The following is an 18,111-nucleotide window of genomic DNA, read 5'->3' as shown; positions in this document are numbered from 1 at the left end:
CTCAGTGACATCATCAATACTCTTGAGAGTTTCAGTGTAATTTAGCACAGAGGACTAAGACTATGAAATGATAATGAGCTATGGTGCCTTGTCTTTATTTACATATGGAATGATTCTGACTACTTCACTTAACCAGTTGGTACTCCTGTGTTATCTTGGAAAACAGACACTTAGACTTATGGTGCTTACACAGTTAATAAATAAAATAAACAAATCGAAAATATATCTCCATAAACAGATAGACGTGCATATGAAACTGAGTGTGTTTGTATGTATGTATGTATGTGTGTGTGTGTGCATGTGTGTGTGTGTGTGTGTGTGTGTGTGTGTGTGTGTGTGTGTGTGCGTGTGTGCGTGTGTGTCTCAATGTGAAGGTGAGTTTTGGAAAGGACAGGGGTTCCTGTACTATATTAAAAATACATAAGGCTTGTAACACAACAAAAGGTACCACTCTGACCATTTCAATGACATCACAATCATTCTGATGTTACTTTTAAAGAGTATGACATCACAAAATATATACTCCAACAGACAGGAAAATGTCTTCTTGAAAAGAGTATAAAAGAACAGCGATTTGCAGGGTCACGCCTTTTCCTAGCTAATAAAAATCTTCATAATGTATGTGAAGTGCATGCAGCTTATCTCGAGAGTTGCTGCCTATATTTTTTCCTTTACATTCTACACTGATAAAACAAATGCTAAAGTGGGAAATTAGTACATCACATTAGATCTGTTATGAAGCTGTACTGGTCTACATTCATTGATGAGAATATGTCTGAGGTGTTCAAGAAATATAACATTATTTAACTGTCTATGTTTGTTATAGAAAGCCCTTCTTAAAATAAAAGTGATTATTCTTATGTGTTATAAAAGTATTTTTCCCCAGAACCTCAGAGCACCACATTAATCCATGAAAAGTCCATTTTATGTATTTCTTAGAAACAGCTTGATGCATTTTACCTTTCTTAATTTGTGCTTTCATCCAGTAGTTAAAATTATCTATTCTAAATTCTGCAAATCATATTCTTTTAATAAGCTTTATATTTTCAGTCTTTGGGCATATAATTAAGGAATTTCCTTCTTGCTAAGAACACACGTTCCATTTAATTTTTATAGAAGTGGTGGAATATTTTAAACTAAATAACATTTATGAAGTCATTAGCTTTATGCAAATGAAAGAAGAACATCAAAGTGAACTTTTATCAATTATTTATAGATTGCTAACATCTATGTTTTTTCTGTTACTGTTTAGATGTGACAATAAAATATCTTACATTTTCTATTTAACAGTGAAAAATAGCTAGAAGATTAAGAAGGATGATTTTGTGCTGGTTTTTGGACTTGAAACAATATACCTGTTAAATAAGGCAAAGGTATGAGTGAAATACTGCAGTTTTTTTTCATTATTTTATCCTTACTGAGAAATTTAAATGGCATGAATTATGTTGGAATCCATCTTATTCATTAGTATCAAAGAATGTGAAGCTCTTCAGCTTAATGAGAAAATGTTTGAAATGAATAAGGAACAGATCACAGCATATATGTGAATACCTACGATTTTGTGTTTCTACCTATCTCATATTGTCGTATGTGATTTTCTGTGAACCTAATGATTTGTGTTGTCGACACTCATTTACATCCTACCAGATGCATTTTAATATGTTAAAACTATTTTAAAATATCTGAAATTGTCTGTCCCTCAGGTTTGATTGGCTTTCATTTTAGTAACCTATCTAAAGACCCCCCCAGTGAACTTATTAATATGTAAGAAATATTCAATTTTCATTTGGTGCACAGTAATTATCATGTCATATACTATTTTCCTTCAAGTTTTATTGACTATATGGTTCAGGGTTGGCAAATGTTTTATGCTAATACTGAATTTTGCTCCCTAGTTTGAAAGTCAAGTTTGTGAGTTGCAGGTATGCATTTGTACATATACCATTTGAAACATTCATATGCAATAAAATAATGGCAGACAATAAAAATATATTTTAAAATTCATTGGTATATAAATGCAGGTGAAAAGAAGGTTTAGTTAGACTGAAAGGTCTGTAATAATTTATTTTGGTATTTTATCTGAAAATGCACACCGGAGACATACTGTGATTCTAGTCTGATCCCAATTAAGTCAACAGACTACAAAAGGCAGTATTAGCAACATGGAGGGCAAATAGAAAGGAAAAGGGATCCCTTGATAATAGATTTCAAAGGTGCTGTTTCTAAGTAAAGTACTGTCCAGTAATTCTCTGCTTTGGCCATTTTTAAGAGTAATATACAGAAATACTGTAGGGAAATGTGCAGAAATAATACTCTTGTCTTTGAGTTTGTTGCTTCACATGAGAATATAAATACTGTTAAGGACCAGAAATCACAGTACCAGTATCTAGGTTCTGTCAAAAAAGAATGATGTTTTCTGATCATCTTATAGTTTTCTCCTGCTATAAAGAGAGGCATACAGCACCTGCTCATACTCACTCACTTGGGTTACAAAGAAAAAAAAACATTTAAATATCTGTGTTATACCTATTGTCACAGCTGTAACATGTCAACTTTCAAAATATTCTTTCAAATTCTTCTTTTCCCTTGCAATAATAAGATCTGATTGCTCACCAAACCTTTTCACCTACCAGCCCTGGGTGGCATTAAAAGTCCCTCTGGTATTCCCCACAGCTTCTTCTGGTCAAGTTTTTCCATGATTTTCCACTGCTGTAATGAAATGTTCTGTTTAGGAGAAGTTAACACCTATGAGGGTATGGGGTACAGATCCTTATTTTAACAAGAGGTCTTCCAGGTAAGTTATTAGATTTATTGCCGGTTTTCTGTATCGTACTATGCTGCACATACACACACATATGCATACATACATATTACATATATGCATATATGAAACTTTTAAATACATTTTTTGAAAATCATTGTTTGGATGAATGACATTCATCAAGGTCATAAGTTGCTGAAACCCACTCCAGTACTGCAATAGACTGATCAAACTAGCAATATAGCAAATTCAGCAATATTATGCTCAAACAAGATATTTTTTTAAAATGTCTTTGACACCCTATTGCCTGCTGACCATTAACTCTTTGCAATCTTTTGGGCCATTCGTTCATCACATGACGAGGACTGTTCCCAATCCATTCATTCCCATGAAGTGAAAGGCAGTCATTCTGACATCTGTTAGGGCAATTTTATATATGTGGCTTAACATCACATCCTGGTGGTGATATGGGCATCTGTGCCACCATTATCCAAATACAAAAACTTGCCACTCCCTGACAGGCTGATTCAAGGACTACCACACCAGCTTGGGTGGATCCTTTCACATTCCTTTCCCTTACAGAAGCAGTCTACACCACCCTCATTAAGCACCTTTTTAGCACAGAGGTGGTAAAATTTAACTTTGAAAAAGACAGATAAGTAGGTGAATGCTTACACAAAGTATTATTTTCATTGTACGTAGAAATATCATAACAGTGTTCGTATATTCTTTTATAAAGCCTGTGCTCTGTTTTCCCAGTAAAGGGCATCCTGAACATTTAGCAAGATATATCACTAGTTTTGAACGACAGTTGACTTTGCAAAAATATACTTTAGAATGAACACTGTTTTCTAAAACCAAACTTTTCTCTTCAAGAATAAATGAGCACTGATTGCAAGAGCCACACTTTATAGTACCTTTCTTTTCTTGTTCGAATCCCTGACTAGTTGACTCTTTTTCAAATAATTTTTTCATGTTGAATCAAATCTTGTGAATGAATAGGAGTTCTTCCTCTAGGTGGTTAACTACATTAGGACTAGCCTTAAAGTGTTCCAGTTTTTTAAAATAATGTTCTTAATTTCAACTGACTGAGAACTATATTGAACTATGAGAGTTTTTTCATAGTTTTTTGCTAGTGGGGGCCTGGATATTAGGGGCTAACTTAATACCCAATAATGGCTTATATATAGCACACCATTCACCTTCTACTTGATGTCTAATACTTTGCACTGGGAGCTAGGATAACCCCTGGCATGTTAACCACCTTGTCGAGTTCTCCCCTTGATCTTCACGATGGGAGGTCATGCTTGCTACACATATACACTGTCCTTTCACCAAATTTTTCTTTTGGGCTAGGGGTGGCAGCTAGAAAAATGGAGATATGAGTTGCTAAAACTTGATTTCCTATATACTTTAGATCTAAATCCTCTGTCAGTGTGAGAAATTAGAGGGTTGAGATAATAAATCTCATCTTTCCCAACATTATAAGCACATTTTAGATAGTCAAAAGTGTTGTTCAAATACTCAATAAACTTAGGTATCTGTATCTCAGACCCACTCCAAACAACAAATAAATCATCCTGTAATATTCCTTTGCTTGTCTTTCAGATTTTTTGTCAAAATCTGTTAGGGGAAAAATATAAAAAATAAAAAACATACAATAAGCTGGTTGCATAAGTGTGCACACCCTTAAACTAATACTTTGTTGAAGCACCTTTTGATTTAATTACAGCATTCAGTCTTCTTGTGTACACACCTGCCATCACAGAGACTCTGATTAACCCCAAATAAAGTTCAGCTGTCCTAGTAGGATTTTCCTGATATTTACTCAATTGCATGCTACAGCAAAAGCCATGGTTCACAGACAGCTTACAAAGCATCAAAGGGATCTCATTGTTGAAAGGTATGAGTCAGAAGAAGGGTACAAAAAAGTTCACCAGCATTGGATATACCATGGAACACAGTGAAGACGGTCATCAAAAAGTGGAGAAAATATGGGACGACAGTGATGTTGCAAAGAACTGAACATCTCTTCAAAACTGATGAAAAGACAAGATGAAAACTGGTCAGGGAGGCTGCGAAGTGACCTACAGTAACATTGAAGGAAATGCAGGAATTTTTGGCAAGTACTGGTTGTGTACTACATGTGACAACAATCTCCCATATTCTCCATATGTCTGGACTATGGGGTAGAGTTGCAAGATGGAAGCCTTTTCCTACAGAGAAAAAAAATCCAGGCACGGCTAAAATTTGCAAAACAATATGTCTCCCAAAAGCATGTTCGGAAATGTGTTATGGTCTGATGAGAACAAGGTTGAACTTTTTGGTCACAATTCCAAAAGGTACATTTGGCGCAAAAGCAACACTTTGCATCACTAAAAAAACACCATCCCCACTGTGAAGCATGGTGGTGGCAGTATCATGCTTTGGAGTTGCTTTTCTTCTGCTGGAACTAGGGCTTTAGTCAAGGTGGAGGGAATTATGAATAGTTCCAAATACCAGTCACTTCTGGCCCAAAATCTTCAGGTGTCTGCTTGAAAGATGAAGATGAAAAGAAATTTCAGCTTTCAACATGACAATGACACCAAGCATACATCCAAATCAACAAAAGAATGGCTTTACCAGAAGAAAATTAAAGTTTTGGAATGGGCCAGCCAGAGCCCAGGCCTAAATCCAATAGAAAATCTGTGGGGTGACCTGAAGAGGTGCTTCAACAAAGTATTAGTTTAAGGGTGTGCACACTTATGCAACCAGCTTATTGTACTTTTTTTATTTTTTATATTTTTCCCCTAACATATTTGCTTGTTTTTCAATTGAATTGTACAGGTTATAGGTCACATTAAAGGTGGGAAAAGTTTTTAAATGATTTATTGTGTCTCATTTTTTTATATCACAAAAACCTGGCATTTTAACAGAGGTGTGTACACTTTTTATATACACTTTATATATATATATATATATATATATATATATATATATATATATATATATATATGTATCATTGTTTGTCTTTCAGCTTTTCCCGGTTAGGGGTCGCCACAGCGGAACTCTGGTCCGCTAATGATTGGCAGTAGATTTTCACGAATGCCGAGGTGCAGTTCGACGTCCAACATTCAACGAAGGCATGCCCATTTACGCATGTCTTTCGAACACCCATCAAACCGCGGGGAGGACATGCAGACTCCACACAGAAGGCACTCCCCGCACTCCAGCCAAGAATCGAACGGGAGAACCTCTTGCTGTGAGGCAACAATGCTACCGCTGCACCACCGTGGATGTTTATATATATTAGATATAGATACAAATACACACACACGCGCGCGCGCGCACACACACACACACACACACACACACACACACACACACACACACACACGTATAGTTAACATATAAAGAATGCCACTTTGGCATTCCTTTTCTCTTTCTAAATGTCTGTCTGTGTTATACTGCAATGTGATTTATCATACTCATTAAAGTATTATTATGCACCTTTTAGAGTTGTTGTGCTCTAGTCTTAAGCCTTAACACAAAAGTGATTACTATCTGAGTGGCAACTCTGTATCTTACAGCTGTAAAACAATTTGTGCTCCTCCACTTTTTTCTGTGATCATAACAACTACATATGCTTTCTCAAAATGGATTTCAAGATTTAACTCTCAAGCTTCATCTCTCTCCACTGCTCTCTGCTGTTAAGTAATATTCTTAACATCCTTTCCTCAATCACATAACAAGGTGGTTATTACCGGAAACTTGCTCATAACCAGCTTTTGTGTTCTAAAATGAATCTCATGATTCTTTACTTGAGCTTAACTTCTCCCCAGCTCTTGATTTTTTAATCACATAAGCTAGTTATGATGGAAAGTGATTATAGTCCTCTGTGCTATGCTGACTGCACAAAGATATTTAACTTTTTCATGCTTTCGTAAGCTGGATTTGAAAAAAAGTTACTAGTGATTTAATGGATGTATGATTATATTTGCATTATAAAAACTTATGGAAAAAGTTTCACAATTGAGAAATACCATACCAGCAGTTTCCACCATTCATGAAATAAGAAATGATGCCTATTTATGAAATGAAGAGAACGTGTAGCAGTGATCCACTTAAGAATGCAATACTGTTCATGCATCAGAATCTCCAGCCAAAACCTGGTAACTACTAACTATGTCTTGTTAGAGAGGTACAGAATTCAGGTGTGTTGATAGTGTGCTGCCATCTTCTTTATATTACAGGTACCCAAATTATATTGGGGTGTGTATATACGTACTAAAACCTTACATAGAGACCTTGAGTTCCAGAGTTAGGCATTGCATATTATTCAGCATAGGAGTTATATAAGAATATTAATTTTCACGTTAATACATATGTATCTGTGTCCTGCACTATGAGAAGGCTCATGAAGTCACAGCTAGTTATCAGGTAGTGGTCAGTGGAGTAATTCAAATGTAATGGGGCTGGAACATTCAGTACCATTCCACAGTGCAATGACAGTTAATTCTAACAGTGAAAAACATGATTTTACTACAAAAAAACACTTGGTGTTTCACTAACAGTAGATCCTTAAGGTTCGTGTCCAAATCATATACTTTTCACTTGAACACTGCTTAGTTAATCTCACAGATTATAGGTGATTGGAAACAGGGCACTATAGAGCTGACACCGATGGTCATAGCTTCAGTTTTGCTTTCATTGTCCATTAAACAGCTACTTTGCATTCATTTCTTGATGACATTGAAACTGCCTATTGCAATAAACGAAACATATATGTTCCTAAAAGAAGACGAGACAAAGCCCTGCGCGATCTGTGCAGCAGTCCCTCCTCAAATACCTCTAATAATCACGTGCACTGTGAACAGAAGTAGACCAGGAATGGAGCTTTTAGGCTTCCTGCAATGCAGAAAGCAGCTTGTGGTGGAATTTATTCCAAAAATCACTTACAGGTTTGCACAAGGAGATAAGAAGAATACTATTTGAAGACTGTGAAAGATAAACCACATTAGAAGCACAGACACCCTAGCAGTGATGATGGCTACCTTAGGGTTATAATCTACCTTAAATAGAGCAGTCATGTGATCATATCAGCTCTAGAAGGAACAATGAAAAGGAGCCACTAGGTCATGAAAAATTTAACTCCTGAGCTGCACAAAGCTACATTTTTTGTAAGAACACTTAAAAAAATAACGGCAGGAATGAGATGGTGATTATTCAAACTAGAGGCATCCAAAGATGGCTTCCTAAGAGCACAACTAACCAATCAGAGGGAAATGTTCATGCCTTTAGTGACAATGTTACAGTACATGTAATACTTAAAGTTCCAGACAAGAATGACCAAAGGTGGCTGTTTCATATCTGACCTGCAAAATGAAAGGTACATGCTCAACATCTTATTTAAATTAAAAATACAGGCAAACCCAAACACTGAGAAATTCCTAATGCTCACATCAAATTACAGGGTTGTTTCACATGAATGTAATGAGATCAGTCATAGCCACAACAAAAGAGGAGGTTTCTCACATGTACAGGTTGAAAATGTTTTCCAGATAACTGTTCAAGATGGATTTAACAGCCGGCCTACACTGCATCTCTACATGCATGAACTCCAGCCACATGGGCATAATTTTCACACACTGTGGTTCATTGCTGAGGCCTCAGTGTGACTACAGTATTCAGTTTTGGAGACCATATAGGGGAAGCAAAATGCTCAAGGATGTAGAGAAAAATAACACTGGAATGACAAAAGCAATTGAAACAAAGTTTTTATGAGAGGCTTTGTCACTAGAAAATGGAAATGAAAGGGTGCAGGATTTCTGTGCATAAAAAGGTTAATGCTAACTGTAAATTAACTGCGTTGAAGAAGAAATACATGGAGATTATGATAAGAGCAGGCCGTGATGTCTAAAACTGAGACAGCACTCTACAACAGAACAAAGAAACTGTTGCAAAAAAGAGTAAAATTCCATGATTGGAGGAACTCCGTGGTCATCCTCATTAAGAAGCTGAGATCCCTCATAAAATCCTCCAAAGCTAGTTACGAAAAGAAAATCGCCACTGATTGTAAAGACAACCACAAAGCAATCTATAGCTATGTCAAGAATCTCAATGGCAACACTCAGATCTGCTCTGCGTTACCACACAATGACACTAAATATACAGAACCAACTGATATTGACATCATCCTGGCAGATAGGTTCAGTGCTAACTTTACCCCTCTCTCATCCCCTAAAGGACCCATCTCTATACCGGAAGAATGCAAAATTCCTGTAATCACGACTGCACAGGTAGAAAACACACTCTCCAAAGCCAAGAACAAAGCATCGATGGGACCTGACAACATCCCAGGCTGCGTTATACATGAACTACAGAACAAACTGGCACCCCACCTAAGTACCATGTTCAGTCACAGCCTCACCTCAGGCTTTGTTTCCATTGAATGGCACACAGCAACTGTTATCCCACTCCACAAATGGGGAGCCACCATGTACCCCGGGAACTACCGCCCCATTAGCCTGATGAGCCTGGTCTGCAAGGCTATGGAATGTATCATCATGGAACTTATAAACAATGACATTGGTAATCTCCAAACTCTGGACCCTACCCAGTTCGGGTTTGTAAATGGCCGATCATGTCTCCTAAACCTGATAGACTTATTTGAAGCGGTCACCAAAGCCGTAGATGAGGGTAAGGTGGTTCACACAGCCTATCTAGATCTCGCCAAGGCTTTCGCCACCATCCGCCACTCTGGAATTATAGATAAACTCACTAAACTAGGTATAAATCCCTATGTCACAAGATGGGTTGCCAACTGGCTCACTGACAGAACCCACACTGTGAAAGTAGCAGATCTAACTTCAGACCAGTGACAAGTGGAATACCACAGGGTTCAGTCCTAGGTCCTCTCCTGTTTGGTATGTACTTCTCTGAAGTACAGGCTAACACAGGAGGTCTTTGGTAACAAAGTTCGCAGATGACTGCAAACTAGGAGCCATAATCAAAACTCCACATAAAGAAATCCCAATCCCTCCGAGCTACATACTCTAGGGACCTAAACATTGTCACCACAATAAACAGAACATGCTGGTGGGACAGATTCCTGTCCCAGAGACTTCTCATACTCTGGAACAAACTACCTATCTATATCAAAAAAATCTCCTCATTAGCACTCTTCAAGAAAAATCTTGATAATTGGATGGGAGATAGGAAATTAACCCTGGGGATCACTTCTGTGGCTCTGCTTGACAGGGGCACAGGAAAATAATTTTCATGGGTGGCAAAAGCCAGGGGACCATTTGGCTAGGCTTATATAGGCCCTAGGGCTAATAGTCTAGTACCTACCTATGAACCTATGAACCTATGATATTTCACTGATAGAGTGCCAGATAAATGGAATGGGTTCCCAGATTTGTTATCACGGTGCAAAACAACTGAAGCTTTTAAAGGAGTACAAGATAAGTAGAAATAGGGTAAAGATATAGAAAAGGATTAAATGCAGTGTTCTATGGAATATTCTGTCTTATGTATGGGTATAGTTATATTTGCATGAAACTTTTGCATGTCATCCAAAATCTGGAAAAAAATATGAATTGTTTCTCTCAAACATGTTGCATCAATCCTATTTGTAAATTATAGATGAATATACTACTCTGTGTTGCAGTATGCAATGTGGTATTTCATATGTTTGAGACATATTTTTTTACATGAAACAACTTAGCTTGAACACAGTATAATCTTCCAAGGTAAGTGATCTCTTTCTAATTAATGGGTGCTGTGAATCATTTTACTGTAACAAAAGATGTTTTAGCTATTAAAATTACCCTTACATAAAATGATTTGAGGATTATTTTGAATTATTTTCTTGATATAAAACATATTACTCATAATAAAACAAGAAGATATTATACAGAGGGACTCTGTATCTCCTCTTCCTGCTGTGTGAGCGACCCTTCCTCAGCTCTTTCCATATCAGGAGAGCCTCTGCTAAAAAATGGATACTGGCCAAATGAGGATCCTTCAAAATGGATGCAGCAGCAGCTTCTGATTCCAATAATGTAAATGGTGTAGCAGCCATATGTCATTCTCCTGAAATACTAGGGGGAGTACAGTCAGTGTTCATTGCAGCTGCTTCAAATGCCACTACATTACTGTTGTTAGTGATTATTTCAGGGACATGCAGACTCGTCGTGTTTCCATTAGTGATCCTGGCATTACTAAAACTGTTTTGAGCAACTGTTTCAGCAGCTATACTCAAATCTGCGGAGCTGTTAGTGTTTCTAGCTCTGTCAGCATTATCAGTTCCTTCTGGATAAGCAATGCCTACATCTCTTTCAACTGATCGTTCGACATTGTCAGTAGAAACGGATCCTCCATTCATAGAGGAGCCTTGTTACCAGGAAAACACATTGCCCTTCCGAAAATCAGAAGAGCCCTCTGCAGGTTTTTCTTCTTATCACTCTTGAGCTTCTGTTCAAACACTGTTATAGTACTAAACATTTCAGTCAGTAGTCTGTTACACAAAGAACTAGTAAAGGTAGTTTTCAGATACACATATTCCAAGTTAATATCTTTAAGCAGCGAGGTCTCTGTGGGTAAAAATAATTCATTGCGCAGATGCATATAATCAAAGCTCAATTGTATATTGAGCATTTGCCAGCATTTTAATTATTCAGGTAGGCTATCCCATAAGAGGGCATCTTCAAAACTCTAAGCCCTCTCGGGACAACCCTAAGATGTAGCACTGCCTAAAAATAAAAACCCTGTCAGTGTAAGCATTTATATTTGTATAGGTTGGCTTCTAATTGTTTCAACCGTATGTGAAACAATTCCATTTTCTCTGAATCAACAGTATAATCTCACTGTATTTCAGCATCCAATGAAACATCTAACAATGGATTGTTGAAGCTCAAAGAAGATAAAAACTTATCAGTAGTATAGTTCACCTCCAAACAGTTAACAGAGCGAACATTTCCATTCACAGGATTATATGCAAGTTCCACTTCACATTCTTCAGCCATAGTCCCTCCAACCAACAGGTAATGTCCAATAAAACAAGAGGAGGAGAAACAGAGGGACTGGGACAAATCCAAGCAGCAAAATACGATAAAAAGATATCCACAGTAGGCTGACAGGTACAAATAAACTGATTTCATTAAAAATTGGTGATCGCTTTTGTGCTTCCACGAGGAGCCGCAGACAGGTGAACTAGTCTATAACTTGTCTTCTATTTTGTTAACTATGGAACAGATTAATGTCCTTGATACAGGCTTATCCTTTATCCCAGGTGCTAAAGCAGACTTAACTGACAGTTTATTAGACCTTAAACTTTTTGCAAGAGAGACTATGATTGATTTATTATTCCCTAATAAGGCAGTGGGGTTGAATGCTTTCAAGAAACCGAGTGCTTTCTCACCTGATTTGAAACCTGCTCTAGAAGCCTTTGTCAATTTATGTGAGGATGACTTCAAGAAGTCTTTAGATGGGAATCATCAGAGAAACTTTTATAATCTTAATTATTCTGAATATGAAGCCTTGAATCAGTTGATCAAAGCTCCACATCTTGAGATACTTCCTGCAAAGGGTGGAGGGATTGTTGTGATGGACAATCTTATGTATCATGACAGAATGCTTAGTATGTTAGATGACACTATTGTTTATGTTTGACTACAGAAATTTCAAGTAACAGGCCTTGTAAATAGGGTGAATTTTTATTTATATGATTTGTTGATGACGGAGTTTATTGATTATAGCTTGTTTACCTATTTTACTGTTGATTATCCTAAGATTCCTATAATATATGGTTTGCCAAAGATACACATGAGTGTTATCAACCCTCCACTTCACCCTGTAATGTCTTGGAGTGGATGGCTTATGGAACCACTTTCCATATATGTTGAAAAGCAGTTGAAACCAGTACTTGAAACTAGTGATACTGTGTTATGTGATACAAAACAGTTTTTGAATGATTTTTATATCTGGTCTAGTAGTGCAGCTTCTGATGAAAATATGTTGTTTGTTACTTTGGAAGTTAATTCTCTTTTTACTGTGATTCCAAATGTTGATGGAATTGAGTATGTTAGATCATTTTTGATCAGTAAGACAGTCTATTCTAATTCTAAGACTGTTCTCATTTGTAACTTACTTGAGTTAATTTTAGAAAATAATGTCTTTATTTATGGAACTGAGTATTTTCTACAAAGTAGAGGTAGCGATTGGGAACGGCATGTGCTATTTCATATGCTGGAGCTGGTTTTCAGTGATCAACGTTTTAGAACACGTATTGTTTTATAGACGTTTTGTTGATGACGCATTTTTAGTTTGGAAGGGTTCAAGCAAAAATTTGCTAGATTTTGTTGAGTTTTTACATGGTGCTATATCCTTTTTGAAATTTAGTATACAATACTCAAATGGTGATATAGATTTTCTAGATGTTACTATCGGTAAGGACTTAATAGGGAACCTTTCTACAGCCATGTTCAAGAAAACCTGTGAGAGAAATACTCTTTTACATAAGACCAGTATGCACCCTAGACATGTTCCTAGGAACGTGCTTAAGAAGCAGATTCTGAGGATTATTAGGTTACACACTGATGAGTCTACACTGGATGAAGCTATTGAACCACTGAAGCTGGATTTTGTTCAGAGAGGTTATAAGAAGGCTGAGGTTGAATGGGTTATCGAACAAGTATATGGTGCTAATAGAGCCTCTGTTAAACCCTATTTTTCTAATTATTCTGCTGAACCTCATAGGTCTGCAGAGTCCTCTCAAAGTAGTACTATGCATAGGGTAACCTTCACCTTTTCTAGTGATGATCATGTGGTATGTGACATCATAAAGAAGAACTGGTTTATTCTAATGACAGACTCTGAATTATTGAAAATACTAGGCCCCTCTCTGAAGTTTTCCTTTAGGAATAATAGAACATTTAAGCAGTGTTTATGTTATAGACAGTATCCTGTTAGGACAGTATATTCAGAATGCAAAGGTACATATCCCTGTAGAACCTGCAGTGCTTGTAAGCATATATGGAGTGTAACCTCCATTCATCATCCTAGGATGGCCAATAATATTGACTTTGGTGTTTATGCAGATTGTAGTACGAAGACTATAGTTTACCTAGCCAAGTGCGTAACATGTGAAGGGTTCTATATTGGTAAAACTAATAGAACCATCAAGGAAAGGATTTTAGAACATTATAATGATATTAGAAACAAGAAATTGACTCATGCCTTGGCTCAGCATTTTTATGATATGGAGAGTCACGTTCCTATAAGTTTTTAGTATTAAGCACTGCAAATTTAAGCATTAGAAAAGGTGACATATGTAATGAAACAGAATACACTGAACTTTGTTGGATATTAGATTTCAGGACCAATGTCAGCCCAGGTTTGAATAATAATGTCTCTTTAAAACCTGCTCTCAAGAAGAGATGCCTACATCATTAATTATGCTAGTTGTCTGATAAGCACATGATTTGTTTTTAATGATTCTATTGGATGTGTTGTTTTCTTAAATGTTTTGGATGTTATGTTGGCTTTTGTTATATAGTCTGAAGAAGTGTTTTTTCCTCTAAATTGCTCACCAATTTTTAATTAAATCAGTTTATTTGCACCTTTCAGCCTACTGTGGATATTTTTTATTGTATATTACTAGTAATGTCACTTTTCATACAAGGTTTAGTAGCTTCAAATATTTTTCAGTAAACCTGTTTCTTTAAACAAAAAAAAAAACATCTTTATTGAATTACCACTTATGAGATAGGCAATCATACATTTATATAAATGAAAGAAACCATATTGACATATTTTCAGTTATAAACATTATACAACACATATAATCTACTATATAGTCATTGTTAATCAAACATTACATAGCTTGTTCAATTCCTGCTTCCCTTAAATGTTATTCCCCCACCAAAACATTCTGCATGTATTGTTCCCACAGTTGCCATTTTTTCTATGTAATTTGCTCCTACACTTTTCTAAGTATCCCACTTCCAGTTCTTTTATCTGTGTTTCTATATTTACTACTTCTGTTACGGTTGGTTTAGTCTTTCATTTGAATTTTCTAGTAACTGCCTTTTTAGCAGCTACCAGAATTAAACTTAACAAGGTCATACAATGTCTAGGGAATTCAGATCCTGTATCACAGCTAAAGAAAATAATTTATTTAGTTACACCCATTGGCTCTCCCAGTATTTCTGACAGAGTACTCTGCAGGGAATTTTTAAAATCTGCCAGTTCATTACACTCCCAAAAAAATATGTTCCTAATTACCTCTTTCCTCACCATCAGGTAACCTGATTGACAATGGAAGATTGTATCCACTTCAACTGATTACTAAATCCAGAGTGAAAATGACACAGACCTTACCACATGTTTGGAGCTGTAATCCTTACAAACTTTACCAGTCACAAGAATTTTATAACAAGGCAGGGAATGCTGGCAGCCCATGCTATGCCCATCAGTATAATAAATAATCTAGGGCTGAGTGGCTAGATTGGCCAAAAAAAGATACAGTACTCCAGGCTATGACTTGTGCAAAAGTTACTGCAAGGAATGTGTGTAACACATTATCCAAAATGCTGGCCTGAAATACTTCTAAAAGACTGTTAAAATAATTAGCTTGGTGCAAACAAACTATATGAACAGAGGATGTTGAACATGATTTGGAAGTTCAGCCTATAGTCACTGCACCCCTGAAAAATGGCTTTGTGTTAGGGTTTGCAGTATTGGACTTCCAAACTTTATTTTAAAAAGGCAGCTTTGTATTATTTAAGGTACAATGCTTGGCCTGGACGATGATATGGCTAAACATAACTATTTGTCACAGTGGTAGGATGACCCCTTCCATCCAAAGCTCTGATTTTGTTCATATTAAACTAGATTGAGGAATAAACGGAGCCAGCAATAAATACATTTACTATAAGGTGTGTTGTTTGTCTTTCGGCTTTTTCCCGGTAAGGGGTCGCCACAGCGGAACTCCAGTCCGCTAATGATTGGCAGTAGATTTTTACGAAATGCCGTGGTGCCAGCTCGATGCCCAACCTTCAACGAAGGCATGCCCATTTACACATGCATGTCTTTGAACGCCACCCAACCGATTTACTATAAGGTGTGTATTTATAAAAAAAAAACTGTTTGTCTCATCTCATTGCATTTTGCATTTCCTTTTGCATTTCTTGTCATGCTTTCTTAGTGAAATGTTTTAGAAAGATTAGAGTTTGTGCCACCTTCTTTGCTTGTATTATTACCTCACTGAAGTGGGGTTTAATTATATTATTAAGCATTTGAATGATATAGTATCTAAAAACAAATTATACATTCTTAAATTCTCATTTCACCAAAAAGAGCCAATTGAACTGGCAATATATATAATTCATTCCTAGTATATGCATCTTAATTTTGCAGAGGAACATTTTAATACACAGCTGCCTGATATGCATATTCAGTTTCTGAGGCTTCCCACCCTTGAAGAAGTGAATAACCATCTAGTCCCATCTTTAAAAATGATCCTGCTTCTCTCATATCTGTACCACAGATATATTAAACCCTGGCTGCAAACCAGATGATCTGAGATCATTTAGCAGCATGGGAAACTAACAGCCAGGGGGTAGGTGAGAGATGCACTACATATGCTGGTATGCTCTCCTGGGAGGGAGGTAGGGTTGTGGTGGACCCTCCTCTGTTTGTGTGCAGTTGAAGTTCTATTTGTGTGATGAAGAAAGCCCTGAATAAACATCCTTTTTCATACCTTATATATTGTTTGGGAAGTTCCTAGGACTCCGGCTTTAGCATTATTTTATTTGAAGGTTTGGTTTTATTATAATGCTACACTTGTGTTAATATTACAGAATAACAGTATTTTGATACCAGGTACATTTCTGACATAAAACTTATTTATAAAAAACATACTTGTTTTAACTTATCTTGAATGTTTCCACACCCAAGAAAGCATGCGCTGAGTAGAATTTAAAGTTGTTGCTTAAATCTTAAAGATAACACATTTCCTCAGCATCATTTACAAATATCTACATCAGTGTACAAACCAAATGATATGTATTGCTCTTTCAATACTGAAATGGAGTATGCATAGAATAAAATAGGCATGTTAGCAATCTTGTAAATAATATTTGTATTTAGTTTAACATTAACATTTAAAATAACACACATGAAATCAATCTTGTGGTGCAAAGATTTTAATGCATTTCCTGATGGAGATATTCTACCTGCTGTGCCAATGTTTGACACAGATTTCGGGGAGACTCAATTCTTTTGTTCAAACTTACTGAAACTTCCTCCACAGTGATAGTTGGTGGAAAAATGGTGGAGGGTATTTCCTCGGGGAGGGGTGTGACTGGGGTAATAGTGGGGTAAAATTGGAGCTAAATTTGTCAGCCAGCAGATTTGTTATATCCTCTGGCTCCCTATAGGTGGTTCTATTCACCATTGATTTGGCAGATTGATGAGTTGTGGACAATAGTAAAGAAAGCGTTATGGTTGTCCTTCGCATAAGAGGCTCTTTTTATTTCAAATTCAGCTTTGGTGGACTTGATTAGTACCCTGAGTTGCTTGTTCAGATTGATGAGGGAGTTTGAAACTTGCTGGGTAACACCCTTCCTGTTTTGGGGCATAATTTTCATTCTATTTTTATAAAATGCATTTATACTGGGATTTCCCCCCAGGTGGCTTGTCTCTGGAGTTGTCCTGTGTTTATTTTGGTTAGATACAGCTGTCTCAATGCAGTTATTTCCATGAATGTAAAGGATTTCTGTGAACAATCCTGCAAAAGTAGCTGTTTTGCCAGGGTTTGGGATAGCTTCAAATGTTGCTATACTTTCACATAGTAGGAGGTAGTTAGAATTGTAATAGTTTTTAAATTATCTGGAGCTAGCTGAAGTTCAGAGCTAAATACTTATTTCAAAGGACACTGCTTTTGTGGTCCAACCTGACCAATGATGGACTTTATCCTTGGGGAGTACATGTTTCTCCCATGTTTGTCAGGACCAGATCAAGGATATTTATGCCTTGGTGGACATGCAGGTTAGCTGTTCAAGAATGTTTATACTAACAAAATCGAGGAATCACTGGGAATTCATTTTCTCCATCTCCAGAGGGCAAGGATTAGACACTGTGAGCCATTATTTTGGCAGCCATTGGGGATGCTGGACTTGATATTTGCAATTTATCATGTCCTTAGTCTCCACTACACATGCTCTGTTGTGTTCCAAGGATTGTTATGTAATGGGCATGACAGTAAGGGATAATGTCACCCTCTTTTGTAAGTGATGTAACTCATCAAGGCTACCTTGTACCCCTCAAAGCCAGCACTGCTACATGATATCTGATCTTCATCTGAG

General features: G+C 36.7%; 1 protein-coding gene across 1 annotated transcript in view; it reads right to left on the bottom strand.

Annotated features, from left to right (window-relative positions):
• Nucleotides 1-18,111, bottom strand: part of ARHGAP15 (Rho GTPase activating protein 15) — a 3,416,769-nt gene that overhangs the window by 448,620 nt on the left and 2,950,038 nt on the right. The window lies entirely within an intron of this gene.

Source organism: Protopterus annectens, chromosome 6.part0, assembly GCF_019279795.1.
Source record: "Protopterus annectens isolate FY-2018-M chromosome 6.part0, PAN1.0, whole genome shotgun sequence".
In the NCBI taxonomy this organism is placed as follows: Eukaryota; Metazoa; Chordata; order Ceratodontiformes; family Protopteridae; genus Protopterus; species Protopterus annectens.
Note: the sequence above shows the minus strand (reverse complement) of the source record. Positions and strands in the feature narration are given on the sequence as shown.